Genomic DNA, 18,566 nt, shown 5'->3' with positions numbered 1-18,566 from the left:
TTCCATCCCCATCGGTCCTCCCACCCTAATCGGAAACCTCCCCTGACTTCTCAGTTCACTCTCACTTTGTCATCATCTTCTCTCTTGACCCCAGTTCTCTCTCCTTTATGCCATGTCAGGACTGGGGAGAAATGCAGTTCAGTTGATTCTCAAGGTCAGAGGACATGTGGGGTCTGCCTCTGAATGAGCTTTCCAGTAAAGGAATCCTGAGGCCAGTCATGGGTTCCAGGGTTCCTATGTCACTACATGAAAAAATGATGGAAAGATGCCACCTAACAAGTTGATTTCATTGCATAATATTGGGCTGAAAGCAGCAATTTGATTCCGACATATTTTTCTTTAGGAAACAACATAAAACACAATCATTGGGTCTTATTGATCTAAAAGAGAACTTGGTAATAAGGGAAAAAATGAAACTTAAAGGGAAAGATTATCCATAATGCAGGCATTCTCTACATTTATTTAAAACACCAATGCATTCTCTAGCAGCCACTTTGAAGAAAAACGTGAGGTGTTAGAAATGGCTTCAAAGTAAAAAACTAAGCCTTTTACCTTGGACTTTAAAGCTTTGCCATAATGAGTTGAGCCCATTCCTAGGAAAGTTCCTAAACTGTAACCTAAAATGATGTTGACCCCACAGTGTGAAAATGGGTTGGGCCATAATTTAACTCTTATTTTTTTTTTCCTGCTAATTTCTTCTGATTCCTTTCTTTCCTGAGCCTTTTTAGAAGAACTCTTACAAGACTGCTTCTGTAAAGCCTTATTCCTGTCCCAGCAAAGGTAACCCAACAACCTTTCATACTCACTGGCTTGGAGGTCTCCTTCCCACTTCTGCTAGGCCACTGGAAATGGACCAGGGCCCAAGTTCTAATCCCAGGCTTGTCACTAACTGGCTGTATGGCTTTGGCTGGCCCCAGTCTCTGTGAGACCACTGACCCTCATCTGGAAGAGGAGGCACTAGACTTAGATGATTTCTGAGGGCCCTGCTGACTTGCCCTCCCCCCACCCCATCTCCTCATCAAGTACACAGAACATAAACTTAACAAGGGGCCTGCCTCTCAAAATATCCTCTCCTTACAACAGGCCACTTCTGTGTGTGCCTGGTTCATGCTAAGCATATCTTTTCCTGGGAAATGACAAAAGTCATCGTCTTTCTCCCAAGCACACTGGAGAGTGAGCTGGCCCCTGAAGAGGGAGTGGTAGGGTCTGGCCACCAGGTGTGCAGTGGCTTTGAGCAGAGATCTGACCACAGGTGGCGTGGGAAGGTTTCACTCTAACCTGGTGGCACCAGTTGCTCCTCCAGACCTCAGCACCTCCCTTCAGCTCATCCTCTTGACAGGCTCTCACCATGATCCTGGCTTCATCCTCAGCCTTCTCTAGCCTCAGTTAGCCACCAGCAGGACCTGATAATGGACTCTTACTTCCATTGTGTTCCTTTGGTCTCCAGGTGAAATCCCTAAGGGCCCTGCCATGCACTCCAGTCCTGTGACCCTTGCCTTCCAGGAGACATGCAAGAAGTGAAGCCACCAGAGATCCTTAAAACAGCAGGAAGGATGGGCCTGCACCCTTTCTTCACAGCTCCCTGTCTGCTGAGGAGGATCTGGGCCCTCCTCCACACCTACTGGAGGGTCTGGAAGGAGTCAGAGATATGGCCTCGTGGGCAGGGTGAAAGGCAGAAGGCCTTTCCTACAGTTGAGGAATAACCAGCCACGGTCCCCTTGGCTCAGCACTAAGGAAAACGTGCCTAGTTAGTAGAGGACCTTGTGACACTGCTTCTGAACACCCTGTGGGCATGGGAGCCAGCCACAGACATTTCTAGACTCATCATCTGTCCTCAGAGGGTCAGCTCAGGGGAAACAGGACCTGCTTCTCCACAATGCACCGTGTGGTCCCCACATTGGAGCTCCTCGGCAGATCTGAAAGCACAAGACTGAGCAGCGGGGCCTTGCAGGACAGTGTGGGCAGGGGCCCGACTACCTGACCCAGGGCCCATGAAGCTGGGTCACCGTGAGGCTGGGCGTCAGTCAACACTGCAGCAGCTGAGTACTTTGAATCCATGTGGTGGGAGTGGTGACGCCCTTATGCCCTCTCAAGCTTAGCCTAGACTTCCTGTATTCTGTTGTGATCTCCAACAGCTGTACTGACTTTACATATACTGTCCCCTTTTGTCATCCCAACTGCTCTCTGGGAACTAGGGACTAATGGCCACAGCGAGCCCACTGAAAGTCTTGTGTAAAGCAAACGGGTGATCATTTTTAAGTGACGTGCAAGAGGCCCCCAGTTGTGCTCGTGCTGAAGCCTAGTCTGTGTCTTCACAGAAGTGCTTTAGAAAGTGTGTATGTGTGTATAAATGTATGATATCTATTCATACATGTTGCCAGAGTGACATGTGGAAGGCTGACATAACTGGTGGACAGGGTCAGTGAGAGGAAATGACACCGTCTTTTTGGTGGCCCTTACAGCAAAATATGTATTAAAAATATAGTTTTCTTTGCCTGCTTAGTTTCCAGTTTCTATACCAGCCTGCAGGGTGAGTGTGTAAGAATAGGAAAGACAAACTGTCACTAAAGAGCTCAGCATCTGAAGCAGAATCAAGATGCTGTAGTAGCTGGTATGGAGATCCCCTCCCCCACAAACACATCGAAAACAAATTCACATGTGGGACACTTCTTAATGGAAACGAACTGGAAACTAGCATAACTCCTGAAAACCAAAGCTGCAAGAAGGATCTACACATAACTCGGTAGGATGGGAAAGAAAAGAATCAGGTCGGGCCCTGGGCCCCTGGGAGGGATCCGCAAAGAGAAGGTCCACAAGGATAGACCCCGGCCCTGGAGTGAGCAGATCAAGTCACAATTTGGGCATCCCAGTCCCGGGGTCCTGCAAGGAGTGGCCCAGCCCCCTTGCCTCCTGGGAAGTCTGAGACAGAAGGTTTGGAGAAGTCTAGACTCTACTCATCAGGAGCACATCCTGGGTTGCTGACAATCAGGGTGGAGAGTCGTGCACTGTGAGCAGCCTCCCTGCTGTATTTCCCAATCCAAAGGGGCCAATGCCCTGGCTCCACTCACTCCACACCACAGTCTGGCACAAGATCTTGGCAGAGACTCGATCTAGCTTTGCAGAGACAGACCAGGACAGCTGGGGGGTAATCCGGGAATAGCCTCAGACATCACAGTCAGTGTGAGGGCTCAAAGCAACAGGAGCAGATGCAGCAAGCATTAGTGTGTGCACGGGGTGCCACAACAGGAGCGTGCGAGGGCCAAGGGATGATTCCTGAGCAGACAGGCCCCGAGAGAGGGCGTGACCTAACTAGGCAGAGACAGCCCAGAGGCCCTGGTGTGTGGGCCAGCTGGGGCTTCGATGGCCATCACGAACACACCACACTATGTATGTAGGGGTTTGTCTTCCAGCTTACCACTAGATCGTGCAGACACGTCCTGGGTGAGGTCTGCCACAGAGGCAACCCAGATCTCAGGCAGCAGTGCAGCCACCTCAATCCTTGCAGCCACAACCCCCAACCTCCAGCCCCAGCCCACTCCACACCACAGCCTTATACTAGACCTGAGACAAACGATAGGGACATAAGCTTGGGCTGACCCTGAGTGGAGCTGCAGATGTATATCCTGTGTGAGTACATGGCCCTCACTTGCTTCACCACTCACTTCCTTTGGGGCAGGGCATGCACTCAAGGGCAAAAGCCTGATTAAACCCAACCCTCAAGGCTTCTACTCCAACACTGGGGAACACACCCTGCCCTGAGACAGCCACGATACAGATGAGAGAGGAAGACCACCTCACATCCAGCACAGGTTTTCGATACTACACCACCAGTCACACCCCACTATCGAGGGGATAATGATCAGCACAAACTGAGGAAAGACATGACTGGCATCCATCTGAAACCAGCCCTCACACCAAAACATGAGACTCATGGAGGCTACACAGGGACACTCCCACATAAAAGCAGCCATTCGAGACCACACTGGATAACTGTTGCTCCTAAAATCATACAGAAAAAGTTAAGTAAAATGAAAAGGAAGATCTACTCCCAATTAAAAGAACAAAACAAATTCCCTGAAAGAACAAATAATGAAACAGATCTCACCAGTCTACTAGACCAGGAGTGCACAAAGGAGGTAATAACTCAAGATGATAAAAGTTATTTATGACAGAATCGCAGCCAATATACAACTCAATGGTGAAACACTGAAAGCCTTCTCACTAAAATCTGGAACAAGACAAGGATGCCCATTCTCACCGCTTCTATTCAACAGAGTATTGGAAGTCTTAGCCATAGCAACCACATGTGAAAAAAATAGAAGGTTTTCAAATGGAGGGGAAGATTTAACACTGTCATTATATGCAGATATGATACCGTATATAGAAAACCCTATGGACTCCACACAGAAACTACTAGAACTGATACACAAATTCAGTAAGTTAGCAGGATACAAGATTAACATACAGAAATTGGTTGCATTTCTTTACTCCAACAATGAAATATCAGAAAGGGAATGTAAATAAACTATACCTTTAAACATTTCAATCCCAAATGTAATTAGCCTTCAATTAAAATAAATAAAATTTTTTAAAAATTGCAATCCCAAAAATAAATTGCTTAGGAATAAACCTCACCAAGGAAGTCAAAGATTTCTATGCTGAGAACTATACAACATTAATAAAGGACACTGAAGATGATCCAAAGAAATAGAAGGATATCCCAGCTCTTGGATTGGAAGAATTCATATTGTTAAAATGGCCATACTACTCAAAACAATCTACGGATTTAATGCAATCCCTTTAAAAACATCCATGACATTTTTCACATAACTAGAACAAATAATCCTAAAATTCACACGAAACCACAAAAGATTTAGAATTGGGAAAGCAATCATGAGGAAAAATAACAAAGCTGGAAACATAACCCTCTAAGACTTCAGACAATACTGCAAAACAACACTAATCAAAATTATGTGGTATTAGGACAAAAATAGACATGTGGATTAATGAAACAAAATAGAGAGCCCAGAAATAAACCCACACATCTATGGTCAATTTATCTTGGACAAAGGAGGCAAGAACATACATACAATGGGGAAAAGACAGTCTCTTCAGCAAGTGGTGGTGGGAAAGTTGGAGAGCCACATGTAAATCAATGAAGTTAGAACACATCCTCTCACCATACACAAAAATAAACTCAAAATGGCTTAACTACTTAAACATAAGACATGACACCATAAAACTAGAAGAGAACATAGGCAGAACATTCTCTGACATAACCATGCCAACATTTTCTTAGGTCAGTCTCCCAATAAAAATAAAAACAAACAAATGGTCATGTCATAACCAGTATAATATTGTAAAATAATTAGCCTCCAATAAAAAATAAAAAAAAATAAACAAACAAATGGAACCTAATCAAACTTACACACTTTTGCATAGCAAAGTAAACCATATAGAAAATGAAAAGACAACCTATAGAATGGGAGAAAATATTTTCAAATAATGCATTCAGTAAGGGCTTAATTTTCAAAATACACAAACACCTCATTCAACTCAACAAGAAACAAACAAAAACAGCCCAACCCAAAAGTGGGCAGAAGACCTAAACAGGCATTTCTCCAAAGAAATACAGATGGCCAATAAGGACACACACAAAAATGCTCCACATGGCTAATTATTAGAGACATGCAAATCAAAACTAAAATAAGGTACCACCTCACACCACTCAGAATGGCCATCACTAAAATGTCCTCCAGTAAAAAAGGTTGGAGAGGGTGTGGAGAAAAGGAAACTCTTCTGCACTCTTGGTAGAAATATAAGTTGGTGCAGCCACTGTGGAAAATAGCATGGAAGTTCCTCAGAAAACCAAAAATAGAATTACCATATGATCCAGCAATCCACTCCTGGGTATATATCTGGATAAAACTATAATTCAAAAAGATAAATGTACCCCTATGTTCATAGCAGCACTAGTCACAATACCCAAGACATGGAAAGAACCTAAATGTCCATTGACGGATGAATGGATAAAGAAGATGTGATACACACACACACACACACACACACACACACACAGAGGAATACTGCTCAGCCATAAAAAAAGAACAAAATTAAGCCATTTGCAGCAACATGGATGCAACTAGAGATGATCATACCAAGTGGGGTAAGTCAGAAAGAGAAAGTCAAATACCATATGATGTCACTTATATGTGGAATCTAAAATATAACACAAATGAACCTATCTATGGAACAGATTCACGGACATAGAGAACAGACTAGTGTTGCCAAAGAGGAGAGGGCTGAGGGAGGTATGGAATGGAAGGCGGGGGTTAGGAGATGTAAGCTTTTATACGCAGAATGGATAAACAACAAAGTCCTACTCTGTAGTCCAGAGAACTATACTCAGTATCCTATGATAAACCATAATGCAAAAAGAAAAAATATATATGTATGTATAACTAAGTGACTTTGTTATAGAGCAGTAATTTATACAACATTGTAAATCAACTACACTCCAATAAAAGAGGAGGTAATAAAATGCTAACTGAATGAAGAAAAAGTCTCAACAGAAATGTACGTCACTGTAACCAGGACCTAGAAACCATAAACATGAACCAATGAAAAATGGATAATTCAACTGCCAAGACAGAAATATAATCTAGAAGCAATAAATAGCAGATTAAATGACACAGAAGAATGAATAAGTGATCCTGAAGATAGCATAATGGAAATCAAATCCAAAGAGGAGACAGAAAGACAAATTAAAAAAAAAAAAAGCACAACTTACAAGACTTATGAGACAACAGAAATCATGCCAGCCTTCACATAATAGGGATTCCAGAAGGAAAAGAAAGAGAAAGGGGGATTGAAAATATATTTGAAGAAATTATGGCTTAAAACTTTTCAAATCTAAGAAGGAAATAGAAATCCAGATACAGGAAGCACTGAGGGTCCGTCCCAAACAAGATGAACACAAACAGATTTATACCAAGACATACCATACCATATATATGCATTAACAAGCACTGATGGCAAAAATGAAAGGTAACAAGCGGATTCTAAATGCAGCAAGAGAAAAACAAGGAATCAATTAAAATGTAATTTCTATAAAGCTATAGCTGATTTCTCTGAAGGAACTTTGCAGGCCAGAAGAAGTGGCATAATATATTCGAAGTCCAGGAAGGGAAAAACCTTCAACCATGGATCCTATACCCAGTAAAATGATCATTTAGTATAGATGGAGAGATAAAGAGTTTCTCAGCCAAGTAAAAACTAAAAGAATTCAGCGAGATTAAACCTACCCCCAAAAGAAATATTAAAGGGTCTTCTCTAAAGAGAAAAGAAACAAGAATCTATAGAAAAGGAACATCACAGTTGGAAAGGTATACATAAAAGGACTGAAGATCACTTAAATAAGCCAGTAGAGATTTTAAAAAACAGTAAAAAAATTGTCAAAGCAATTATAAATACAAATAGCAGTAAGAAGATAAGCATGAAGATGTAAAATAGGACGAAGTCACAAAATGTGGGGAAGGGGATTATAAAAATGTAGATATTTTAGAATGTGTTTGCACTAGTATGACTTCCAATTTAAAGCAAGCAGATACAAATTATGAGTCAACATACTTGAAAACAAGGATCAGTGCTTGTTAATGCATATATATGGAATCTAGAAAAATGGTGCTGATGAACCTATTTTCAGAGCAGGAAGAGAGATGCAGATGTAAAGAAAGGACTGTGGACACAGTGGGAGAAGGAGAGGGTGGGCCAAGTTGAGAAAGTAGTATTGACATATATACACTGCTATACGTAAAACAGCTAGTGGGAAGCTGCTGTATAACACAGGGAGCCCAGCCTGGTAATCTGGGACAACCTAGATGGATAGGATGAGTGGGGTGGGAGGGAGGTTCAAGAGGGAGAGTATATATGTAGTTATAGCTGATCCACGTTGCTGTATGACAGAAACTAACACAACACTGTAAAGCAGTTATATCGTCCAGTTAAAAATAAATTTTTAAAATAAAATTTAAAAAATAAATGATGAAAACCCTATTTTAAAAAGATAGCTGTACCACAATGTTTACCTGAATGTTCACAGAAGCACTATTTACAACAGACAAGACATGAAAACAACCTAAGTGTCCATGGACAGATGAACGGATAAGGAAGATGTGAACTATGTATGTATACAATGGAATATTAGCTGGCCATGAGAAAGAATGAAATATTGCCATTCGCAGCAACAGAGATGAACCTAGAGATTATCATACTGAATGAAGCAAAGAAAGACAATTTTATGATATCATTTACATGTGTAATCTAAAAAATAATACAAGGAATTTATTCACAAAATAGAAACAGTCTTCCATAGGAACAAATTTATGGTTACCAAAGGAGAAATAAGGAGAGAGGTATAAATTAGGAGCTTGGGATTAACAGGCACACACTACTATGTATAAAATAGATAAACAACAAGGATTTACTGTATAGCACAGGGAACTATATTCAATACTTTGTGACTTCCCTGGTGGCTCAGAGGTTAAAGCGTCTGCCTCCAATGCGGGAGACCCGGGTTCGATCCCTGGGTCGGGAAGATCCCCTGGAGAAGGAAACGGTAACCCACTCCAGTATTCTTGCCTGGAGAATCCCATGGACAGAGAAGCCTGGTAGGCTACAGTCCACGGGGTCGCAAAGAGTCGGACATGACTGAGCGATGGAACGGAACGGAATAATCCATAATGGAAAAGAATCTGAAAAAAAATATATATATATATATTACTGAATAACTTTGCTGTATACCTGAAACACAATATTGTTTTTCAAAAAAACTGTTAAAATTTAAAAAATATATAAAGAGGTCAGGTGACAAAGAGGTCCTATGCAAACATGGCAGCACAAAGGCAGCTCCTAAAGGAAGTGTCAACCCTAGGGAGTGATTCAGATAACTGCTTTCTTGGTCATCTGGGCTTGGAATCATCTGTGGGTGGGAGGACAAGAAGAGATAACAGCCATGAAGAGGAAATGAAGGACCTGGAAGTGTGTGAGAAGAGAAACAAGCAACAGTGAATGTCTCTAAGGAAAGCAAAGGTGTTTTGAATTATGCTGGAGACAAGAAGGCTGTGATTCTTATCTTCTGGTTTAAATGCAGTCCCTGGATACACCTTGTAAGCCAGGAAGCCTTATCAGACACCCACATCACATTCGAGTGCTAGCCACAGAGAACAGGGTTCAGTAAATCAGAGTAAATGCTATTTAACTCCTCTCTGAAGGTCTCTGATGAAGGAGACCATCATTCCCAACAGCCCCTTGCAATTTTAGGCTTCCCTGCTCTGATCCTGCAAACACTGTTTCTCAAATCTGAGAATTTCTCCGTGCGCAGTGTTGTGTACACAGGAAAAAACATCAAGGCGGCAATATTCCCAGTAACTTTCACTTATGCAGGACTCTATTGAGGTCATTCATCAATCTGTTTCTATTTGAACTGTCCTTGGTGCTTTTCCTCATGGAAAAATGTAAAATTTTACACATTCTTCTTTTAGACTTTACCAATCTTTCACACCCTTTTAAGTGTGAAGACAATTTGAGAATAATACTTTACTTAGCTTCAACTCACTTCCCTGGTGGCTCAGACGGTAAAGAATCTGCCTGCAATGCAGGAGACCCAGGTTTGACCCCTGGGTTGGGAAGATCCCCTGGAGAAGGGAAAGGCAACCCACTCCAGTATTCTTGCCTGAAGAATTCCATGGACAGAGGAGCCTGGCAGGTTAGTGTTCATGGGGTCGCGAAGAGTCGGATATGACTGAGGGACTAACACTTTCACTTTGCTTCAGCTTAAGCTTATGACTAGTCAATTTAGCAAAGGTTTCTTTTTCCCAACTTTATTATTCCTGATATGTCCCATTATAATGTTGACTCATATTCCCCCCTTGGCAACACACTGGGTTTTATGTAACCTGTAGCCAGTTTGGGCATGCCTATTTCCCTATTTCATCCTCTGCTAACTGTAGTTTTTAAGTTTCTATGGGAATTAGACTCTGTTTGTGTAACTAATGAATTTTATTACAATTCCACAGGATCTCTTTCCTACTTGTCAGAGGCATCTTAATATTTCATATGTATCTCCTTAAGTACAAGTAGTAAACCTGACGTTACTTTTATCTAATTTGGGAAAATCAGTATATTCAGTGGAGAGGATGCGAGGGCAGTTTCTATGCAACATTGCTGGATCTACCTGGGTTGGCACATACCAGGAACCTGTGGCTGTGTTTCTCAGATGTACATGGGGAAATGTAAGCCAGGATCAGAGGTGAAAAGGATATATATCACACAGGCACAAGAATGTTTAGAGCCACAGCAGCTTGAGCCAGGAAGAGAGATGTGGGCAAAAAAACACAGAGTCATCTTCTAACCTACATTATCCCATGATTTGTGAGCCCAAAATATGGGAAGTTCTCTGATATATGTGTGTCACTATAACTCTGCTGGGATTGGCTAGGCTGGTGGTTTCACAAGGGTGACAATGGCCACAATATCCAAGCGTTCCACTAAGCACTTATGACTAGTGAAGTGAAGGAAGGAGTGAGCAAATTGCTCTCAATGCTGGGACCCCACGTCTGATTACATTTCAATTCAGTTCATTCAGTTCAGTCGCTCAGTCATGGCTGACTCTTTGTGACCCCATGGACTGCAGCACGCCAGGCCTCCCTGTCCATCACCAGCTCCCGGCGTTAACTCAAACTCAAGTCCATTGAGTTGGTGATGCCATCCAACCATCTCAACTTCTATCGTCCTATTCTCCTCCCACCTTCAGTCTTTCCCAGCATCAGCATCATTTCAAATGAGTCTAGGGGGTACATCAAAGGTTGTATCTTGTCAGCCTGCTTATTTACATGCAGAGGACAGCATATAAAATACAAAACTGGGTATGCAGATGACACCATCCTTATGGCAGGAAGCAGAAAAAGTGAGAGTGAAAAAAGTTGGCTTAAAACTCAACATGCAAAAGACAAAAATCATGGTATCTGGTTCCAAAACTTTCTGACAGATAGATGGTGGAAACAAGGGAAACAGTGACAGACTTTCTTTACTTGGGCACCAAAGTCACTACAGATGGTGACTACAGCCATGCACTTAAAAGACTCTTGCTCCTTGGAAGAAAAGCTACTACAAAGCTAGACAGCATATTAGAAAGCAGAGACATTAATTTGCCAACAAACGTCCCTCTAGTCAAAGCTATAGTTTTGGGTCATGTATGGATGTGAGTTGAATCATAAAGAAGAACAGTTGCTCAGTACTGTGCAACTCTGCGATGCCATGGACTGTAGCCTACCAGGCTCCTCCTCCTCCAGGCAAGGGTACTGGAGTGGGTTGCCATTTCCTTCTCCAGAGGATCTTCCTGACTTGGGGAATCAAACCCAGGTCTCCTGCATTGCAGGCAGACACTTTACCCTCTGAGCCACCAGGGAAGCCCAAAGAAGGCTGAGCGCCAAAGAATTGATGCTTTTCGAACTGTAGTGTTGGAGAAGACTCTTGAGAGTCTCTTGGACTGCAAGATCCAACCAGTCAATCCGAAAGGAAATCAGTCCTGAATATTCATTGGAAGGACTGATGGTGAAGCTGAATCTCCAATACTTTGGCCACCTGATGCGAAGAACCAACTCGCTAGAAAAGACCCTGATGCTGGGAAAGGTTGAAGGCAAGAGAAGAGGACGAGGTGGTTGGATGGCATTACCAATTCGGTGGACATAACTTTGAGTAAGGTCTGGGAGATGGTGAAGGGCGGGGAAGCCTGGCGTTCTGCAGTCCATGGGGTCCACAAGAGTCGGACACGACAGAGCGGCTGAACAGCAAAACAAAGCCATACTTTCCACCGCTCAACGCTTACAGAATTTGGCACCTTTGAACAGTCCTGTTATTGCTGTAAACCGTTCTTTGTGCCTAACTTATTTGGGCGCGCAGTTCCTCCACCGGCATGGTGCAACGGTTTGGGAAGGCGGATCCCTGGCTTCTGGTCGCGCTCCGAACAGAGCAAACGCCGCGTCCCCCGCCACGAAGCCGGCGGTGGCCCGCAATTCTACCCTTGGACCTGGGGTACCAGGCATGGGACAGCCCACGAAGTCCCAAGGGCTCTTCTGAGGAAGTTCAGAGTTCCCAGGGCAGCGGGAAGAGGACAGTTGCAAACAGGGAAGGGACCTTTTTTTTCCTGGTGGGAATTTTACCTCAGGGCAGAAAACTCTAGAGATACAAGCAGAAAAGGAGCACTTGGGAGAGGCCTGAAAGCCCCCACCCGTCGCTCACCGGAATGGGTCTCCTCTCTCCACTGCGTCCAAAGCTGGAGAGACCGCCGCCGGCCGGCCAGTCAGGCGCCCCCTGGCGTCGCGAGGACGCAGCTCGCGGCGGAGGGACGAGCCCGGGGAGGGAGGGAGGTCCTGGGCCCGCGCGGCTGCGAGCCACACGGCTCAGCTGCAGGAGAGCGAGCCGGCCGTATTTCCACGGCAACGGTCCGCACTTTGGACGCTGAATCGTGATCCGAGTTAGCGTCTCGGTGGGACCTTTCCCTCTCGGCCGCGCGCAGGGTCTTTTGCTGGCGCAGCCGGAACTCAGCCTCCTCCTGAAAGCGAGCTGCGCCCCAGATGCGCGCTGAGTGGACCTACTCTCTCGCCCCGGCGCCCGACCCGGCCTGCTCTCGGGACCAGAACGTCTGGGTCCCGCGAAGGAGGCCCTGGGCCCGCGTGCTCTGCCGCCTCCCCTCAGCAGTCGAGGTCCGAAGTCTGCTGCTCTGAGAGGCGCAGGTCCGTGGCCCACGGGGAGGTGGGGGCCGAGCCCGGGCGTCCCCGCAGGACCCTGCGGCTCTGCCGCTCACTGGGCATCGGAGGCCCGGCCCGGCCGCCACAGGGCGCAGCGACCGAAGCACTGCCACCCCCTGTCGGGTCGCCCTGGGTCTCGGGGTAAAAGGCAGCAGCTGCGCCCACTGAGTCCTGCCCCACGAGGGGGCTTCGGATCGCGCGTCTTGTCCCTGTGAATAATGGTCAGGGGCTGTGATGTCACTGACCAGCCAGGGTGACAGCTTTCCGGGCGGGGTTCCAGACCTGAATAGGGAGTACTGTATTTTATTCAGGTGCCCTATTATTCGATGTTTTGATTGATCCTATTTCCGTTTATCTCAGAACTTCTCGCTCCTAAGTCTCCTTTGGACACGAAAAGCCGCTGTTAGGCTAAGACTTGAACCTTGACTCCAGGAAATCTTGACCTTTGAACCCAAACTCAGCCAGAAAGAGGAGTCTGGGCCGTGTATTCCAGCGTCTGAGATCAGGGGTCGGTCACCCATGCCTTTGAGACACTTGCAGATCTTATAGTCGGGGCCAGAATACTGAATATAGTCTATTTAGTTGATTTGAGTTGGAAACAGCATTCACTTTTTTATCATTATAAAAATGATTTTTTAAATGTCACTTCTAGACGTTGGAAACACAATGTACCTTTTGTGGAACAACCATATGGATGAGAACTATTAAACAGAATAATTTGTATGTACCCTGGAACAGTGACAAAATTAAAAAAAAAACTGCTTTCCTTAATTGTTATTATTGGCATTGTTGGTATTTATTCTTATTCCAAATGATGTGGGGGAAAGCAAAGGAGATTGTATGAAATCTTGTATTTCTATTACTCCCAGTGTCCTTACAAACAAAAATACTGGTATATGGAAAAGAGTCAGATGAAAGATAAACATTCAATAAAGCCTGAATTTCTGGATTTGAATATACACATTGATACAAAGATGAGTATGCATTTCCTAGCTCTGTCCACTGGAAACACCTAGAAATACACCAAATCCAGTAAGCATCTTAAGGTTACAATTTGATTTGGGAATAACATTTTGCACAAAAGGAAACCAGGGATCCTTAGAAAAATGACTGAGTCCAGGTCAGGGCAGCAAATATTCAGGATCAAAGAGAGCACTTTGTCATAGTGTTATCAAGAAAGGCCTCAAATACGATCAGAAACTTTTCAAAAGAACTGAGGAGCCAGCTTACAGTCACTTTCACTGCCAAGAGAGAGAATTTGAGTATTGGTAAGAGCTATACTGCAATGAATTGAAATACTTCACTGTGTTTGAAATTTTGAACTCATATGAGCACATGGGGAAAAAAAGAAACAAACGAATTGGTGACCACAGAGGATGCTTGGGGCATTGCTCACTAAGCTGCAGTTCTCTTTACAGAGGGTACCACTGAGTAACTAAACAGTATTTAGTATTTAGGAGAAGTTTCTTTTTATGCAAGTATTGCAGTTAAATACTACATGATGATGCAATATCACCATTTAGTGCCACATAATCAGTAAACGGATTGAGAGGTCTTGAACTAAAAGGACTGGTAATTCAATTTGAAGAAATACTCAGGACTTGATGTCCTCGTCATCAGAGAGTGCACACCACCTCTGAAGGGTCTGCCAGGACTGCAAGCTTGACTCTCATCAGTCTCTGTATCTACAGGTCCAGAGCAGGGACCACTAGACCTATGACTGCTGAATAGTTACAAAGGAACGGGACCGAGGACCTGGATTTTCATGTATAATTCATGTGATTGTAACCTTAAAAGTTGGAGACATGCACAATATTTTCCTATTAAACACAACTTTAAAACATTGCTGGGATTATATTTCCTTTGTGTGTGTGCTCAGTCGCTCAGTTTTATCCAATTCTTTTGGGTCCATGGATCATATCCCGCCGGGCTCCTCTGTCCATGGGATTTCTCAGGTTAGAATATTGTAGTGGGTTGCCATTTCCTATTCCAGAGGATCTTCTTGACCCAGGGATCGAATCCGCTTTTCTTGTGTCTCCTGCATTGGCAGGCGAGTTCTTGGGAAGCCCCATGTTTCCTTTAAGGTGTATATAGCTTTATCAGCTATGGAGAAGATTATATTTGCATTATCGTGCTCTTATACTTTTTAGTTGTCAATGTGGTTACTAGAAAATTTTAAACTACATGTGACTTGCATTTTCGTTACATTACAGCACTGCTGTATATTCTACCACCGAAAAGGAAGTATGAAGGACAGAAACACAATTGAAGTACACCCCAATATACAGTTTAGACTGTGGGAATGCTACAGAAAAACCAACTCAGTTTCTCCAACAAGTGAATGATTTAAAGGGAAAAAGAAGGACAGCAATAGACCAAGAGAGATGGAGAGTGAGGGAGAGAGAAAGCAAGGAAGGAAGGAAGGAAGAAGAAATTGAAGGAAAGCATACATGTAAGAGTCCTTTGACTGTGCGGATCACAATAAACTGTGGAACATTCTGAAAGAGATGGGAATACCAGACCACCTGACCTTCCTCTTGAGAAACCTGTATGCAGGTCAGGAAGCAAGTTAGAACTGGACATGGAACAACAGACTGGTTCCAAATAGGAAAAGGAGTAGGTCAAGGCTGTATATTGTCACCCTGCTTATTTTACTTATATGCAGAGTACATCATGAGGAATCCTGGCTGGAAGAAGCACAAGCTGGAATCAAGATTACTGGGAGAAATATCAATAACCTCAGATATGCAGATGACACCACCCTTATGGCAGAAAGTGAAGAGGAACTCAAAAGCCTCTTGATGAAAGTGAAAGAGGAGAGTGAAAAGGTTGGCTTGAAGCTCAACATTCAGAAAACAAAGATCATGGCATCTGGTCCCATCACTTCATGGGAAATAGATGGGGAAACTGTCAGACTTTATTTTTTTCGGCTCCAAAATCACTGTGGATGCTGATTGGAGCCATGAAATTAAAAGACGCTTACTCCTTGGAAGGAAAGTTATGACCAACCTAGATAGTATATTTGCCAACAAAGGTCCGTCTAGTCAAGGCTATGGTTTTTCCAGTGGTCATGTATGGATGTGAGAGTTGGACTGTGAAGAAAGCTGATCGCCGAAGAATTGACGCTTTTGAACTGTGGTGCTGGAGAAGACTCTTGAGAGTCCCTTGGACTGCAAGGAGATCCAACCAGTCCATTCTAAAGGAGATCAATGCTGGGTGTTCATTGGAAGGATTGATGCTAAAGTTGAAACTCCAATACTTTGGCCACCTGATGCAATGAGTTGACTTACTGGAAAAGACTCTGATGCTGGGAAGGATCGGGGGCGGGAGGAGAAGGGGACGACAGAGAATAAGATGGCTGGATGGCATCACCGACTCGATGGACATGAGTTTGAGTGAACTCCGGGAGTTGGTGATGGACAGAGAGGCCTGGCGTGCTGTGATTCACGGGGTCGCAAAGAGTCGGACACGACTGAGTGACTGAACTGAACTGATAATGTAAGAGACTTAAATGCATTACCTTAGCGATTACAGTTCGTGGATTCTATTTGGATCCAAAAGAGAAGACTAACTTAGAAACGATAATGGCGGAGGGGGAGGGGGCTTCCCAGGTTAGCAATTTGCCTAGCAATGCAGAGGACACAGGTTTGATCCCTGGTCCAGGAAGGTCCCACGTGCTGTGCGGCAACTAAGCCCACAAGCCGCAACCGCTGAGTGCATGGGCAGCAACTACTGACGCCGAGAAACCAGCAAACCACAGGAGAGGAGCTCCCGGTCTCCACAACTGGAGAAGCCCCGTGCGAAGCTGCGAAGGCCCAGGGCAGCCATCAATCAATCAATTAATTAAAAAAAACAAACCCTATGTGATCAAAAGAGCTGAAAAAAAATGCTGCAATTTTAAAAATGGAAAATTTGAATAGTCTTTTATGATAGTAAAGATTTTGAATTAATTTATGATTATAATGCTGTGATGATAATGCTTTCAAAAAGAGTTCTCATTGAGGGGAAACATGCTGACATAATTAGAAATGAAACATGATGTCTGAGATTTCGTTTAAAAAGAATGGGAAAAGGTAAGTGCATGGATTGTAGTAAGACAAGTTCAACCATAAGCTGGTAATTGTAGACCATGCCTGACAAGATGGGAGTGTTCTGTTCTGTCTACTTTTGTGTACTATTGAAATCTCGGATCTGAAAAAGAATGATAGGAGAACACAGGTCCACCTAGAATAAGAGCAGCTGAACCTCTCATACAATTCTGAGGGCTAGGAGAACAGAGAGAGTCAAGGACACCATTCAAAACCCAAACAACCAGGGACCGGAGAACACTGTGGACGTGACTTGGTTAGTATTCAGCTAGGTCTGGGAGCCACACGGCAGCAGAGGGATCAACAAAGGCCCTGCATATAGAGGAGCGCACAGCAGGGAGGGAGTACTCCAGACAGAACTCAGGTAGAATAAATCACGGAAAGAGCGTGTGGATAAACTCAGAGGATGTCTGAGGCATGGCTGGCTCTAGCTCTGGTGACTGGGGAATTGACAGGAAGGGGATCAGTGCAGAGCACCGAGGGGGACAATCTTGAGGAGGCACAGTTACTGGGATCAGGTGAGACCGAGCTGAAGGGAGCATCCTTTGGACACTTGTGGTGACGAAAAAGAATGGTGCAACTGGCAGAAATTAAAGGTCCTACTGGAAGAAATAGAATCCCCAACTCAAGAGACACACCATGCCTTTCCCCCAAGTCTTAGCTCTGCTACAGTAATTGCACAAAACAGACCTAGAATAAAGAAATCAAGTAAGCCACTCAAAGCACTAATCCCTTCTGACCTGGGACAACTGACTCTCATTCAGGTAAACCTAGTCATGTGAAAATGAAAACTATATAGCAGACATTTCTTCCAAGGTGACAGAAGAAAAAAGTGTAAATTGAGAGTCAACAATTGCAGCAAATGAAAAGATTGCCTCAGAATTAATCAAAAAACATTGGGGAATGTAAAATGGCATCCATATTTTGAATTGTTCTGAACAAAGCATTTGTAGATACATACACATGGAAAAAACTTCAATATTTTACATAAGAAATACACAACACGAGATAGAAGTAGACAGGAAAGAAGAAATGAGAAATTGGAATTGACAGAGATAAAAAAAAGTTGAGGCTAAAGAAGATTCTCTGGAAAAGAAAATGCTAAATGACAAGGTACATAGAGAACATATTTATCCAAACTTATAAGGGATGTTGCATTAAAAATGAAAGCATCGAACAGAATAGAAATGAACAAAAGACAGTGAGAAAGGATCAGAGAGAAAGTCATAGAGACCTAGGGGAAGTAGACCTGGGATGGTCAGCTCTAAGACTATTCAAGGCGAGCTGAAATCCGTTTTTTAAAAAAGAAAAAATGTCCTGAAGCTCCAGACCACCCTTTGCCTCAGTGAAGAAAAATCAATTTACATTCTACATCTCAATAGAACATACAAAGTAACACATTATTTTTTTAAAAAATAATCAATAGAACTCATTGTGGACAAGTTCTTTATATTTAGCCAAGGTGTCTGTACTGTATCAAAGCAACAGAAAACAAGATTAAATATATCAAACTTAAGGAGTCCTCAGTCCATCATGAGAAATCTTTAAAGATGAACTCTGCTCATCAAGAATTGACAGGAAACTATGAGTTATGTACATCTGGTCATCACTGAATATATGGGATTGTAGATTTAAACCACTGTGTCGTGGGCCCTGCTCTGGGGGCAGC

This window comes from Moschus berezovskii, chromosome 4, assembly GCF_049115385.1.
Source record: "Moschus berezovskii isolate FMDL1 chromosome 4, NW_MosBer_1.0, whole genome shotgun sequence".
Classification (NCBI taxonomy): Eukaryota; Metazoa; Chordata; class Mammalia; order Artiodactyla; family Moschidae; genus Moschus; species Moschus berezovskii.
This window is presented reverse-complemented; position numbering follows the sequence as displayed.